This window comes from Lethenteron reissneri, chromosome 10 (assembly GCF_015708825.2).
Source record: "Lethenteron reissneri isolate LAM-NWPU_2019-01 chromosome 10, ASM1570882v1, whole genome shotgun sequence".
Classification (NCBI taxonomy): domain Eukaryota; kingdom Metazoa; phylum Chordata; class Hyperoartia; order Petromyzontiformes; family Petromyzontidae; genus Lethenteron; species Lethenteron reissneri.
In genome coordinates this window covers 2,125,991-2,141,200 of record NC_083788.1, presented here as the reverse complement: position 1 = coordinate 2,141,200, position 15,210 = coordinate 2,125,991, and positions in this window count along the sequence as shown.

Sequence of the window (15,210 nt, the reverse complement as noted above, 5' to 3'; positions counted from 1 at the left end):
CAAAAATGTCAATTTCTTCCCTGTGAAGTACCGGTGAGGACGCTTGACACCGAGGTTGAGGCACACGTGTATTTATTTTACAGGTCGTCACGACAGGACAGCACTAGAGGGGGTATCGGCCCCCTCACCCGTATAACTGGGGATACACCACTAGCTATCCCTGACCTACCCCGAGTCCTCCACTAACGGGCTAGGGGAGGCTGTCTGGCCCGACACTGGTGAGTCGGGCTACGGTACCCGGAATCCCAGAGTGCTGACTCTGGTTCACGGGACCACGCCGCTGGCTCGGTCCTGCGCGGCCCTGACAAGGGCGGCGTCTCAGGGGAGTCCAGGGCTCTAGCTACCCGGGTCTTCAATCTTCCCTCCTTTGTTCTAATACTGAGCCTCGAGCTCTCTCTGTCATCCCCTTTTATACCCCCTCCAGGATCACAACCCCGGGCAGCCCTACCCCCAGGCTGCCCGATGCGGACGTCGTTGCGGGCACCCCCCCTCGCTTACTCCCGGAGCTCCGCCCACTGTGTTTGTTCGCCGTTTGATCTTATGTACAAACAGCCCCTCCATAACAGCCCTACACCTGCACACGCACACACGCACACCACATACGAGACAGGCAGCACAGTAGAATAAGCTAAATGTTTAATTATATTCTAGATTTGATATTTTCGTGACTGCAGGGATCCATACTCTTTGGTTCTTTCGGTAAAGTCACGGACTTCAGCAATTGTTTCTTGCTGTGGTTGTCCCACCTGATGACGGACACTTGTGTTGCGCCCGAAACGTCGTGATTTAATTTATTAAAATATATACCTACGTGACTCTAATTATATTGTACTAGATCTAGAATTAATATTGTACTAGCTTTACTACCCGGCTTCGCCCGGGACTTGGATTATTGTCTTGGATTAATACGCGGAGGGTGGGGGGGGGGGGTGCGTGACGTCAGTATGCACACTGCGTGACGTCACTAGGCATACTGCGTGACGTCACCGCTCCCTGGCCGTGCAAAATGTATCATTATTGTGCCCCCCCCCCCCCCCCCAAATACAAAAGTCTATTTTTATATTTTTCCATTGCGTACTGTCTGGAAGTTGCCCACATGCCAAATATCAAGTTTGTTGCATGTTGGGAAGTATGTTAAACATTTCGAACAGACACATTCAATAATGTACCGTTTTTGTATATAGATGAGGTAAAACGATCGTTAAAGTATTTATTCGTCCATATTTGGTCAGAAGACGACGTGAAACTAAATCGACAGCACGTCAACAGCACTGCTGCGAAGGGAAACAGACACAATAGATGGCGCTGTTGAAGTGGGGCCATGACCCACGTGCCCCTGCACCTGTGGAGGCCGCAGTGTCGCTATCGACACGGATCGTGCTGAGTGGTTGTGTTCTGGTGCAACCTGTTCGCCACTGCCCACGCAGCAGCAGCAGCAGCAGCACCACCCGTATGGTTTAATTGCGTGTTGGTCGCTTTAAATAACCAATCTCGCGATAAATAGTCACTCGAAAGGCTCGAAACGCCGAGCTCTGCGTGTGGGGTTTGGGGTTGGGCCAAGTGGTCGTTGTAGGCCGTGATTCGTGTCGGGGTGAAGCGGTCGCGTTGACAACCGTCACTCACGGGGAAGGGGCAATGGGGGGGGGGCAAAGGACCCCCTGCAATGGGGGGGGGGGCAAAGGACCCCCTGAGCGACCAACCGTCACTCACGGGGGGGGGGGGGGGGCAAAGGACCCCCTGAGCGACCAACCGTCACTCACGGGGGGGGGGGGGGGGCAATGGGGGGGGGGGGGCAATGGACCACCCGTAAGTTACCAACCGTCACTCACCAATTCAAAATCATGAACTTTATTAATCGTGGATAAATCCGATGAGCTATAAAGCTCTTTTAAACGATTTCAGGAAATTACACCAATAACAACAAGTGAAAAGTATGAGAAAAGTAAGTTAATCCCGAAAACGAAATGAGCTCCACTCTTTTTTTTATTAAACCAGGTGACGCCCACTGGACTATTTAGTTCTTCAGAAGGCCCATGTCTGTCTCCAGTGGGAAATGTAGAGCCGTGTGTTTGTCCGCAGTGTAACATGTGATCGCTGTGCTTCTGCTTCTCCTTCTTCTTGCAGTTGGCGACCCCCGCGAGGGATCCCGCGGGGCTGTGCCCGGGACCCCCTCCCCGGATGAAGCCCGAGGCGCGGCGCGGGTCGCCGTGCCGGAGCTGACGGGAGCCGCGCAGGCGGCGGCGGGGCCGCGTCTGGGGGCGGAGCCTCAGGTGAGGGGGCGGGGCCCGGGTGGCGGGCGGGGCGGGGCCCGCTGGCGCCACTCAGCCAATCACAACGCTGGGAGTGCACGGGGGGGGGGGAATTGTTATTGGATCATGATCGGCGACGTTTCGGGCAATGGTCCTTGTGCAGAGCACGTCAACAGTTGTTAGACCCTTTTATAACGTGGCCTGTAGAGGGTGGCCCAAAAGTCAGGACACGCAAAGTTATTGTATTTATCTTAACAAATCACAAGAGGTCATTGAGTTTAATTTCAACAAATGTTAAAACTGATATCCATTACCATTTTGAAATGCATTTAGCACTTTTTTTTAAATTACAGCTACCTTTTTTGCATGCATAACAACGAACTGAACTCGTTCGTCTTTAGTCAATGGCAACTTCTTTGAATATTTTGTCAGTTTGGGGTTCCTCTAAAAATCAATCGTCTATATATATTTCAGAGACATTTAATGCAGATCACTTATCGGTTCATGGACTTAATTTGATTCATTTTGGAGATAATTCAGTCTCACGTGTGTTGGGATGCCAGTCCGGATGGGAGGATTAATTGTGGATGTGTTGACTGCATTGCTGTGGCAGGGCCCAACCATGACTGTGGCAGCTGGAGCAGAGGGCACCTCGTCCGGTAACGACCTCACGGTCTTGGCCCCCACCTCGTCCAACGAGGTGCTGGTGGCGGCCGACGAGAGGTTCTACACGCAACCCAGCTGCATTCCCCATGGCCGGCCTGAACCCTCCCTGGTGCCAGCTACAGCACGCGAGAACATCAGCGTGTCTGTGCTGCCTGCACCCCAAGGTGAGTGTGCGACCACGCGACCTCGTGACTTCTCGTTAGGGTGGCAGCCACCAACGCAAGGGCCACTTTGGAGCCACTGCTGTTGCTCATCATGAGTAACACGGGGAGCTTAAAACACCTATCAGACAACGTGACAGGCACATCACATTATTCTCGAATTTGAGCTTCATACTTCAATGTGGAGCAAAATCTTTCTGGTTAATGGTGGCACGACGGGTGCTGGCTGGGGCCATGTTTTATCTATAATGGGAAATGTAGACCCAGAAGTACGAAATGTGACCACTGTGCTTCTTCTCCTTCTTGCAGATGGCGACACCCGCGAGGGATCCCGCGGGGCTGTGCCCGGGACCCCCTCCCCGGATGAAGCCCGAGGCGCGGCGCGGGTCGCCGTGCCGGAGCTGACGGGAGCCGCGCAGGCGGCGGCGGGGCCGCTAAACCAACCACAACGCTGGGAGTACACTGGGGTGGGTATTGGATAATGATAGGTGACGTTTCAGGCAATGGTCCGTCTGCAGAGCACATCACAGTTGTTTGCCCTTTCATACCGTCGCCGATAGAGGGTGGCCCACAAGTTAGGACACACAGATCTTATTGATTTATTTAAACAAATCACAGAGGATTGTTTTGTCATGGTATTAATTATAATAACAAAAAAATGTTAACTTTTAGACTAAATGATTAAAACGTTGCAATTTCAGTGGCACGATGAATGAAACTTTTGGGCCAACCTGTATTTTGCACTCCTATCATGTGTTGATATTGTTCGTTGTTTTAACATTCTTACCTGCCCCAACATACGAAAGAGCTTTATAACTCATCGGATTCCTCCAGTCTAAATATCTATTCTGATTCCGATAATAATGTGTAATAAATATATAATGTGTGGTTATATATAAAAAAGCGACGTTTCAGGCAATGGCCTTTCTGCAAAGCACATCACAATTGGCCCTTCATAACGTCACCTATAGAGGGTAGCCCAAAAGTCATGCCACATAGTGTCATCATTTTTATTTTAACAGTTAGAAAGCATTATGTTGTTTGTTTTAACAAATGTTAAAACTGACTTCTGTTAACATTGATGCACGATGCACGTATGAGCAATCACAGCTGCCTTCTTTTGCATACGAATGACAATCAAACTCGTTCGTCTCTGGTCAATTTCCTGTCCATTTTTTCAATGTCATCTGAAAATGAAGAAGAAAAATAGATATTAATAATAACATCAAGTTCAAGTTCATTTATTAGGTATAGCCCTGTGAGCCATTCGGCTCTTGAATCGGGTGCAACCACAACAAACAAAAAAACATGAACAAGAAAACATCTTAAAGTGACTATGTGACTATTTGCAAACAGAAAATCCAAGAAAAGACGGCAAAACATTGCAGAAAAAGCACCGTACACCAACGCTGTGTGCAAAAATCCCAGTGGGATGCAAGTCCGGAGTGAAACATTTTATTTTAGGCCACTAAATAGCAGTGGCAGCTCGGGGTGTACATCTCCTCTAGAGCAGTTTTGAGTGAAGATATCATAGGTAGTGATTCAAGTTGCAGTTTATTGGCAATAGCATTCCAGACCCTGGGGGCATCAATAGAAAAGGCCCTTCCTACAGTATTTATACGGCAATAGGGAATCTGAAGTTGGTAAATGAGCGAAGACCTTAGGTCAAATTTTTTCTTTGAAACTGAGAGGAAGTCCCGCAGATAATCTGCGGATTTTTTTGTAAGTACATTATGAATAAAAAAGATCTGGTGTACAAGCCGTCGAACATTAAGAGATGTTAAGTTTGACCCAATGTAGAGATCACAGTGATTAGTCCTATATGGGCAGTTCAGTGCAAATCTTAAGGCCGGGGTGATACATTGAGTCAAGCTTCTTCAATGCAGTACTTGGGGCTGATTTATACACGATGTCACAGTAATCAAGTAGAGGCAGTATGGTAGCTTTTATCAATTCCAAACGGAACATAGGGGGGAAGCAGTGCTTGTGTCGATACAGAAAACCTATTTCTGTCTTTTTACCAATATAATCAATGTGATCTTCAAAATTCAGTTTTGAATCAAGGATGACCCCAAGATACTTATAGATCTTGACTTGCTCTATTTGATCATTATTTAAGAAATGTAATTGGGGAAAAATAACTTCCCGCTTTAGTCCTGGTGAGAAGCATCGCGTAATTGCCCGTCACGTGACGGGTATTTTCACGTCGTAAACGATCCACTGTGTTGTGACTTTGTCGATGACGCCACCTCTGCCGTCTTCCTCCGTTTAATCGACGTCTTCTTTCGTCTGCGACTCTTCTGGATTCATCTGAATGAACTCAAAATTACGGAATGTGACGTACCGAATGTAATTTTCTCTTCTCCGAGAGTAATGTATAACACACCTGCAAATAAAGAATGAAAAATTGTAAATCACCTTCATCATTCTAATAGCTGTTGGAGTTTCCTTTCTGTCGGGAAGAAAGTAAACGAAAAGTTTCAATCGAAAATTAGTTTTGCAAACTTTTATTTTTTTATCACCTGTGAGAGTGAATGAAACAATGTAAACACGCGGTTCATGGCTTATGTTTGTTGCGAATGCGCAATTGTTGTGGTAATTATTACATTATTATTATTATAAGTATTGACTCACTGGATTCCCTATTGATGTGGATACTAAAAAATGAGCTGTTTATAACCCGGAAGGACGCGTCGTTGTGTTCACCAATTTTCGCTCAAAGCGTGAGCAGAAAATCGCTTTTACCAAAATGAATTTGCACTTAGTGAGAGGAGCGGCCCTAGAGCAGCTGCTGCCAGCAACTGGCAACGCCCTCGCCAACCACCCAATGGGCTGCCCCACCCCCAAACCCCAAGGGCAGTTCAAGGCTGAGGTTTCTGGTAAACTGGGAAACATTTTTCCCCGATTTTAGGTATGATGATAACTTAATGTTTTAAGCGGATTTTTTTTAAACAGAGGAATAATGATTCGGTCTGTCCGTTCGCCCGTCTGTCCAACCAATACATTCTCAGGAATGTTGAGAAGTGAATTATAATTCATATTCCTGCTGTATGCGCACAGGAATTGAAATAATGACATCGTCGTTATTTTATTTGTATGTTTACTGGTAGTAACCTCCTGGTTACACCAGCCCACAGGGGATTATTTTGTCCGTCCGTCGTGCAGGGAGGAGCTGGGTGGGGAGGGTGGGGCTGGGTGGCGAGGGTGGGGCTAGGTAGGGAGGGTGGGGGGTGGGAGGGGTGGGGCTGGGTGGGGAGGGGCTGCTCACCCCGTGGTGCCCTAACACGTTCCTTCGGAGTGGGCAGGTAGGAACTTGGTTGGACAGCGCGCCGTTCAGGGGGGGGGCAGTTGGATGAGTGGGCGTGTTTACCATTCCCCCCCACCCTCCCCGACATCGCCAACCAATCGCGGCGTAACTCGGTGTTCGATGGGGAGTAGGCCTCAGCAAGGTAAGGTAATTTACCCTTTTTACCGGGTAAAAGGGTAAAGTTGTCAACATGCCAAGGGGTAAGGTCAAGGGTAGGGTAAAGGTAGCTCGGAAGAATTACCCGGTAGGGTAAATGTAGCGCGAAGTATTACCCGGTAAATACGGTACCTTGTTTACCGCTAAAAGCTCCATGGCGCAGTCCATGGCCTCCATTTAATAAGTAATATTACAAAATATTTTTTTTAAACACGCTTTCATTAAATGTACGAGTAATAACAGAACTCCACGACTCCAGGAAGTGGCCCCGAAGCTTGCCACAACGTAAGGGACCGTGGTGATTTACAGCCAACGGCAGTTGAGCGTGGACAATTAGACCCAAGCCGAAACATAGCATATAAAAATCATGTAAAATTTTTTTTTTATGATAGAATATAGTATTGTCATCAGTATGCCATAAGTATACCAAGTGTGCAATCGATACCACATTAGGAAGTGGGTTAAAATTGAGTTACAAGATTTGAGGATACGACAGCGATGACAACGACGACAACAATGACAACAATGACAAGCGTTTAAAATTGGAATCATCGAGAGTACTCTATATGAATAAAGCGCGCTATCTAGCATTTACCGTTATAAACCTTTTTCATGTGTAGTACCCTAGTAATTACCCTGTAATCGGGTAATTTGTATGGGGTAAGGGTAAAAGGTAGGCTCGTTGCTTTTTACCTTACCTGCTAAAGGGTAAAAGGTAAGGGTAGAGTGATTTTATTGTGGTAAGGTAAAAGGTAGGGTAAAGGTAGGCTCGTCGTTTTTACTTTATAACTTTTACCTTACCTTGCCGAGGCATGGGTGGGCAGAATTCCGGATATGCACGACAGACAGACAAATAATCCCTGGTGGGCAGTGTGGAACCTGTTGTTCCTACCTGTATAACACTCTAGGTAACTAAGACTCACACACATATACACTCACTCTCACACTCTCAGACTCACACACACATACACTTGTTGTATATGTTGGTTATCAAAATTTGTTATGTTGTATGCGTGCGTGGGTGAAATTATTATGTTGTATATGTGGGTTATGAGTGTTCAGTGAAAATAATAATAATTAAATGAAATTTGGCCAAATGTGTAATTATCCGGAAATATGTTAATTTATGTAATTATGCACATTTTAATTATGCCAATTCGAGAGGTAATCGTATTAATTATGCGAGTGGGTGTAATTATGATAATGCAAGTCGTTATGATAACCGGACCCCGCCTCGGTGACGAGGGTGGGTTATCGATCGGAATAAGGCAATTAATCGTATGCAGTTATGCAGGTGTGGTGTAAGTATGCAAGATTAACTTAGATTAACTCGGCATCGTTGTCTAGGTTCGTCTCATTCTCGCTTTAACATTCCCAGAGTGTATATTCGTGGTTATATTTTAGGTCCCCGGTTCACCCCGTTATCGCTTTAACATTTACTGAGTATGTATTAGTGTGTTTATTAAGGTCACCAAGTTCAGATCTCAACGCAGAAGCAGATCTTATGCATAGTTCAGGAAAGAATCACACAACCACTTCTGTATTGATCAATTTATTACTAATTCAACCTTAACTATGATATAGTATGCGAACTCTCAATCCCGGAACGTCAACACGGCATCAATACAGTATCATCAACGATTGTCTGATTTCACTTTGACAACGGCACATGGATCCCGCATAACGCGATGGTTGTTAGTGAGAGAGAGAGTCGTTGAAATATGTAAATACTATGCTAAGAAAACCTTAACGTTAATGAATGATTACTCAATATTGTTCACGCAGTACCGCACTCCTTATTGATCATACACCACCCTTATCACGTTGTTAGCACCTTGGGTCACGGGACAGTTGAATATTCTGTAGAGGATGCGAGTACGTGCGGCGATTATGACTGAAAGATACTTGAAAGATTATACGGCGATAAAAAACACAATCAAAAACAGTTATTATTCTTAAAGGCACCAATCTCAACAGATACATCGGCAGGTTATCTGACAACAGAACGGCTCGGAGTAAGGGCCTGCGACGGTGCTCCTTTTCCGAAGATCGTTATCTTATACCAAGTTTACTAATTGGGGACCAGATCACCTGATAAGGATCCGGTGGGCCACCACTCCCCACGTGAGCGTGGCTCGGCGGAAGGAGGTGCCAAGAATCAGTTCGTATTGATGGATCTGTTGGGAATTTATGCGATTAAGAGTACAGCCCACTAAATATTAAAGATAAAAATTACGAATACTCTTATAAACGACGGATGGCCATCACTCGGTCTCGTTGTGATGCCTTCCCAGCCACGGATGGCTTATGGGTTCGAGTGTGTTTGAGTGGTAAGAGTTGTCTTGAATAGTCAGTGTTCGGAGTCGATTCTTTATGTCAAACAGACGCCTGGTGGTCGTGTGGTGAGGGGGCGGTGCGGTCATACGTATCAGTCGCTCCCCTGTCACCGTGGTGAACTGGTTCGGATGCTCGTTGATACGCTGTCGCCGTTCGGAACTCGGTCGGTAGGTGGCGCCCACAACTCGCTCGCAGCGTGCAGTGTTGTCGTCGACTAGGGTGTGCACGGAGCCTCGTCGCCAAACCGCGACCCTCACCACTCCGGCGGCAGCAGAGACCTCCGACTCGGCAGAGGTTGACCCACGCAGGCCGAGTTGAGCTGTCAAGCGGGTCTTGCCCGCCTGCAGAGGAGATGGGGAGCCGCTTGAGTCGAGCCCCGAGAGCCGGCTTTGGTAAGCCGATCGAACTCGGCTGAGTCCCAGACGAGCTGAAGATGAGTCGAGCCGACCCGCTGGTCGCACTCGCTCCTGAGCCGACCCTCCCGGTCGGGCTCGCTCCTGAGTCGACCCGCTGGTCGCACTCCTGAGTCGACCCGCTGGTCGCACCCCCCACGTGAGCCGACCCGCTGGTCGCACTAATTCCAATGCTCAGGATCCTTTCCTTTATGCCGAAAAATCCCCCTGGATCCCGCCCACAAGGCGGGGCTTCTTTCGATTTTTGCTGTGTCAGGATCTGTCCGTAGGCAGGTGTGTCCATGTGTGTGTCCGTACGTCCGTATGTCCTTGTGTGCATCACTCACGGTATATTCCGTTGTCACCCTCCCTCCATAAAACCCACGAGCAAACAATCAGATGTTACAAATTGCCTCGAAGTCGTCTCTCTGTCTGGGTGCAATATTATCTCTTGTCTGGCCTTCTTCATGAACCCAAAACACAGACGTTACAAATCGTCTCATAGGCGTCTTTGTTCGTGTTGCACAACCTGGAGGGAGGGGCAACACTCTCTCCGACCCGGCGCACAAAGAAATGGTTAAGAAGTTTTAAGTTAACATTTGTCCCTTACTATTTCACAGTTATGATTCTGTATGTAACCTAAGGTCTGTCGTTTCCCATCGTGGTGCTTGACTCAAGTGGAGGTGTTTCCCCGAGCGTATACACACTCCTATCCCGCGCTGCGGGGATACAAAGACGGCCGGGATCTCCCTTTCTCTCCGACCCTGGGTTTAACATCGTTTTTTTTTATTATGTATTTATATTCGACCTGGTGGTGATTCATCCCGTTATCCTGGCTTTTCCATAAGTTTTACTTTTGTCTTTCATGCATATGCTTATTACTATTAATTTATTTCCGATATCTTAGGTTAAGGGGTAAGTTTCTTGATCCTAGGAATTCGTATTCCTTGGTGTCTGCATGGTTATATAAGCGGAATATAGTTTACGGTGAATAGCGTTAACATTGATGTTATGTACGATATTATGTATTGTGATGTCTTTAACTTAACTTGTTTGTCAGGGCTTTACTGACACGAAGTTGCATTCCATAGCCCCGCAGTCTTTGCCCCACCCTATCTCTGCTCGCCGTGGTTGTTGCTGTCCAGCTGACGCCGTTAACTCAAGGCCTCATTAATTTCCGTCACTCCTTGTGTGTGAGGGCGGTTGAACCTTGGAGTCAGTTCTGGTTTTTGTCTGCCTGCTTCTTCTTGTGTCCCCTGACCCCGGGAGTTATTATTTCTACTTTTATGGCCTGTCGAAGCCCGACTCGCTGTTGCTGGGCTGGTCGTTCCCGGCTTTTTGCTTACATTTGCAGTTCGCCGTGCTCTTAATTTCCTTCCCTCTTCAACCTTATATCGACTATTCGCTCCTGTCTGGGTGTGATTCAATTTTAACTTAGGAAGGTTCTGATTGTCATATGCTTCGGGTCGAGTTGTATAGAAAGTATTAAAGTATGGAAATAACATTTCATATTGACTTAATGATGGTGATGGTTCAGTAGGCGTAACTTGTGGCCTGGTTTAATTGGAGTGGGTGTGAATATCAATAACTTTAGCCTACCCTGTTGTTAAATTCCGACTTTAACGTTACTTTAATAGCAATACAGAATAATTGAGCTTTTTGTCTTAACTAGGCGAACGCGAACTTCTGGTGACCCCCGCAGCCTTGTTGTTCAGCTGGGTCTGCCTCCTTGAGAGATATACACCACTCTTATTCTCGTCACACTGTGGCCATCCAACCTTCTGCTCTGGGAGTGTTATTCTTAATTTCAGGTCAAAGGCCCCCTCACGTTCAGACGTGCAGGGTTGTTTAAATCAGCTCCCTCCCCTGTGCACGTGTTCCAACTAGCTCGGAATCCCTAAACACACCATCAGTGATGATTCCTGGCTTTCTGTGGTTGTGATTTAGACAAAGGCGCCTCTGTTTTCTTCCATTGCCTTTGAGTCGACACTGCCCTATTATTTGCCCATGTGCTGAGGTCATAGAATTCGTTTTGACTTCAGTAATATTAACATTCAGTATTGGATTAGCAAATGGGCAATGGTTCATTGATGTAGCTCGCAGCCTGGTCTCCAATTTGAGCGAGCGCGAGGATCGATACTTTAGCCTACTCTGTTGTTGAATTTCGAATTTTGACGTTACTTTAAAACCATGCAGGATGGTTGGGCTTTTTGCCTTAACTATGTCTGGCTGACACTCCCACTGTCTCTGCCGCCTGCACGGGTGACATGTGCCCGTTCATCAGGCCTTATCTTTCCTTGAAGCAAGGTTGCAAATTCTGCCATCCTAGCCCTCCTCCAGTTCATTACTTAACAACACCTGGTGTTTTGCAGTTTGCTGCGCTTTGGTGTGTTTAAAAAAAAAACAAGTAAAAAGATAATATATAAAAATCATCAAATATTATCAATCTCAATTTTGGAAGAAGGGTTAGTATACAACATTCCGCCCTTTTAAAAATGACCAGTGGTCAAATGGCCACGGGTTATTTTAAAAAAAATATGTATACCCTTCTTCCATCATGAACCATCGATTGTCCTCAAGTTTTGCTGCTATTCCTTACAACGCGCGTGTACGTGTCACAACTTAACATGGTTATATGTGACAAGAGAGAGAAAAAAGGAAAAAAAAATTCTAAAGGAAGGTAAAACGATAAGGGAGGGAAAAATTATTCTATTGACTACGTGTTATAGGAGATATCGTTAAAAAGATAGTTTCTACGGTTATTCTTGGGTGGCATCATCAGGCCTTGGCTCTATCCCTGTTCCTGGGCTTGAATGGTAGGTGGCTTGTGCCTGCGATTAGTCTTTTAAGTTCGGCATTCATTTTGGCCACATGGTATGTTAAGGTTAGAATAGCCAGGACTAGTATGATCATCCCTGTTGCCCCTGTGATTCCCATCCCCATCTGTTGATTTCGCTGATATCCAGCCTCTTCGGTCGCCCAAGTAAGATCTGTTATGTTAATCTCTGATTCGCTGAGGGATAATTTCACCATATGGAATTCTTTACTGTTCAACAAGTTGGACAGAGTGCTGCTTATCTCAAACTTGTGGCCTCGGAATGTGTCTACTATTTCTACCTCCGCTTGGTGTAGGCTTTTGTCTAGGTTATATAATACCTTGTCCCCTATGCGTACGAATGTTCCTCTTGTTGCATTCTGATCAGGTCTTCGGAAGGCTGGGTACTGTTCAATTGGGCTCTGGTTCCAGCTTCTGCCGGGTTCTTCCCACTTCTTGTGACCAGTCTTATCACGGCGATGTCTTGGTTCGTCGACTCTTGTTGTCCCGTCTCTGTCGGTTTGGTCTTCTAGCTTCCACGGGGTGCCTTCCAGGCTTCCCACTTTTGCTATGGCATCTGCTTGGTCGTTCCCAGTTTTCTCTTGACCAGGTATCTTGGAGTGCCCTTTGACTTTCTTCCAAAATATCTTCATATCCTTGTTCTGAACCATCTTATCTATGGCCTCGAATAGTTCTCGATGGCGAATTGGTTTATTCCTATGGTTCTTCATCTCGTTTTTTTTTCCATATGGGTAGGTGGTGCAGGAAGCTGTGCTGTACGTAGTTGGAATCAGTGCACACCACCATGGTCCGTATTTGGTTATCGGATGCCATTTGGACAGCGATGTGTACCCCGACCAACTCTGCATACTGGTTTGACTTTGGTCCCAGCTGAAATCCCTCTTGAATCCCTGTGAGTGGGCCAGTTTCCCAAATGACTCCTGACCCAGCGTGAAGCTTGTTCTCCTTCATCTTGGAGCATCCATCGATGTATACCACTGGTAGGTCGGCACATGTCTCCTTCCTGAAGGGCAGGTACCTGTTGTCCTCCGGAGATATCTTTCCGTCCTCTGCTTCTATGCTGTCAAGGGTACAATCATGTAAATCGGCAAGACCTTGGGCCATTGGACTTTTCTTGTTTTTTGCGTATTTCACTGTGATTGGTAGGCCTTGGAGTGTCAGTGCCCAGCTGGCTATTCGGCTGCTGGTTACGCGGCCCTCTCGAATCTTCTTACTGTTGAGGTATGCCAAGGATTCATGATTCGTTTCCAGGATGATCTTCTCTCCGTTCAACAAGTTCCGAAAATGTTGTATGGCCCAGATGTTTCCAAATATCGCCTTCTCACACTCGGAGAACTTCATCTCCACTCCCCGGAGGGCTTTGCTGGCATAGGCAATAACTCGTTTCTCTGCTTCCTGTCTCTGGTACAGTACCGAGCTGATACTATGATCTGAGTATGCGGTCTCCAGGTAGTATTCTTTCCCTTTCTCTGGGTATGCTAGGCAGGATGCCTCTGTGATCTGTCGTTTTAATTATTTTTCTGCGGCTTCCTGTTCCTGTCCTCACTCCCATGGTTCGTCTTTTTGCATTAGTTTGACTAAGGGTCGAACGATTCCTGCGTAGTCGTCCACGAACTGTCGAAGGTAGTTGCAAATCCCTAAGAAGCTCCGAAGGGTCGTGACTGTGGTGGGCGATTTGAGTGCGAGGAGGGCTTCAAGTCTTTTGGTTTGGGGTAACATTCCCTCAGTGCCGACCTGGAGCCCGAGGTAGTCCACCCTTTTGCGTGCCCACTGTCCTTTTTGTATTGAAATCTTTGCGCCTGCTTTCTTTAACTGCTCGAGGGTATGCTGGAGGCTCTCGAGGTGTTCTTCCCATGAGGAGTCCTTGACCAGTATATCGTCGACATAGACGATGGTACCTCGCTCTTTTGCGTCGTCCATTGCCTTGTGTAGGAATATGTTAAAGTCCGCAGGTGAATTTGAGTATCCAAATGGACATCGGTTCCAAGTATACTGTATTCCATTGAATGTAAATGCCAACTTGTATTGATCCGCTTCTTTCACGGGCATGGTCCAGAAGCCATTTGATAGATCCATGGTGGTGAGAATTTTTGCGCCTTTTATTTGGTTGAGATTCTGGTCGATTTCTGCCATTGGCCATCGAGATAGGGGAACCGTTTTGTTGAGTTGCCTATAGTCGATGGTGAATCGCCACTTGCCTGTGGGTTTCAATACAGGCCAAATCGGTGAGTTGTAGGTTGAGTTGCATTCTCGAATTATATTCTTCTTGGGTAGGTTCTCCAAGGTTTCTTGGATTGATTCGTAGGCAGCCAGTGGAATCTTGTATTGTTTCACATATACCGCTGGCGCTCCTTCCAGTGTGGGAATAGATACCACATGTAGGCCGGTTTTGCCGCAATCATAGGGGTCTTCTGAGAACAGGAAGTGGTATTTGTGGAGCAGTTGACGAAGCTCATTTCGTTGAGTGTCGTTCTCGAGGGCGTCTGCTGCTTCAATTTGTTGTTCGATTTGTTCTTCTATTAGGGAGACTCCTTGTCCTGGGTCTGGGTCCAAGGCCTTCGTGGTTTCGAATAGTTCGGTTGAAAGTTCCTTTTGCGTTACTATCGGTTGAGTTGCCTTGGCTTCATCCGAGGGTAATACGCTCTTGCCCTTGTGTTCTCCTTCATCAGTTTGCAGTTCGTCGGTTTGGCCTCCAGGGGGCGGTATATACTCCATGAGGGGACGGTCATTTGGTGATACTGACTCTAAGTCGGCTTCCTTTCGGTCTTCTCTCAGTCTGTTAGTCATTAGCTGAGTGATTCGAATTCCTGCTGGGAGCTCGTCTTCGTTCCTGATTGTCGTTGATAGGTCGTCGAGCTTTTGTGTTATCACTTGGATTCCCGTGGAGTCTCTCATAACGTCTTCATCTTCTGAGTCCCTTTGTTGCTCCTGCATTGACTGTGCCCAAATTTGTCGGGATTCAAGGTTCATAATGGGTTTCAGGCGATTCAGTAGTTCTATCCCAATGATCAGCTCTTTTCCGGGGCTCCGTACGACATATAGGGGATGGTTCATGTTGATTTTGTTGAACGTCAACTTCGTCATAACTTTGCCCAATGGTCGCATG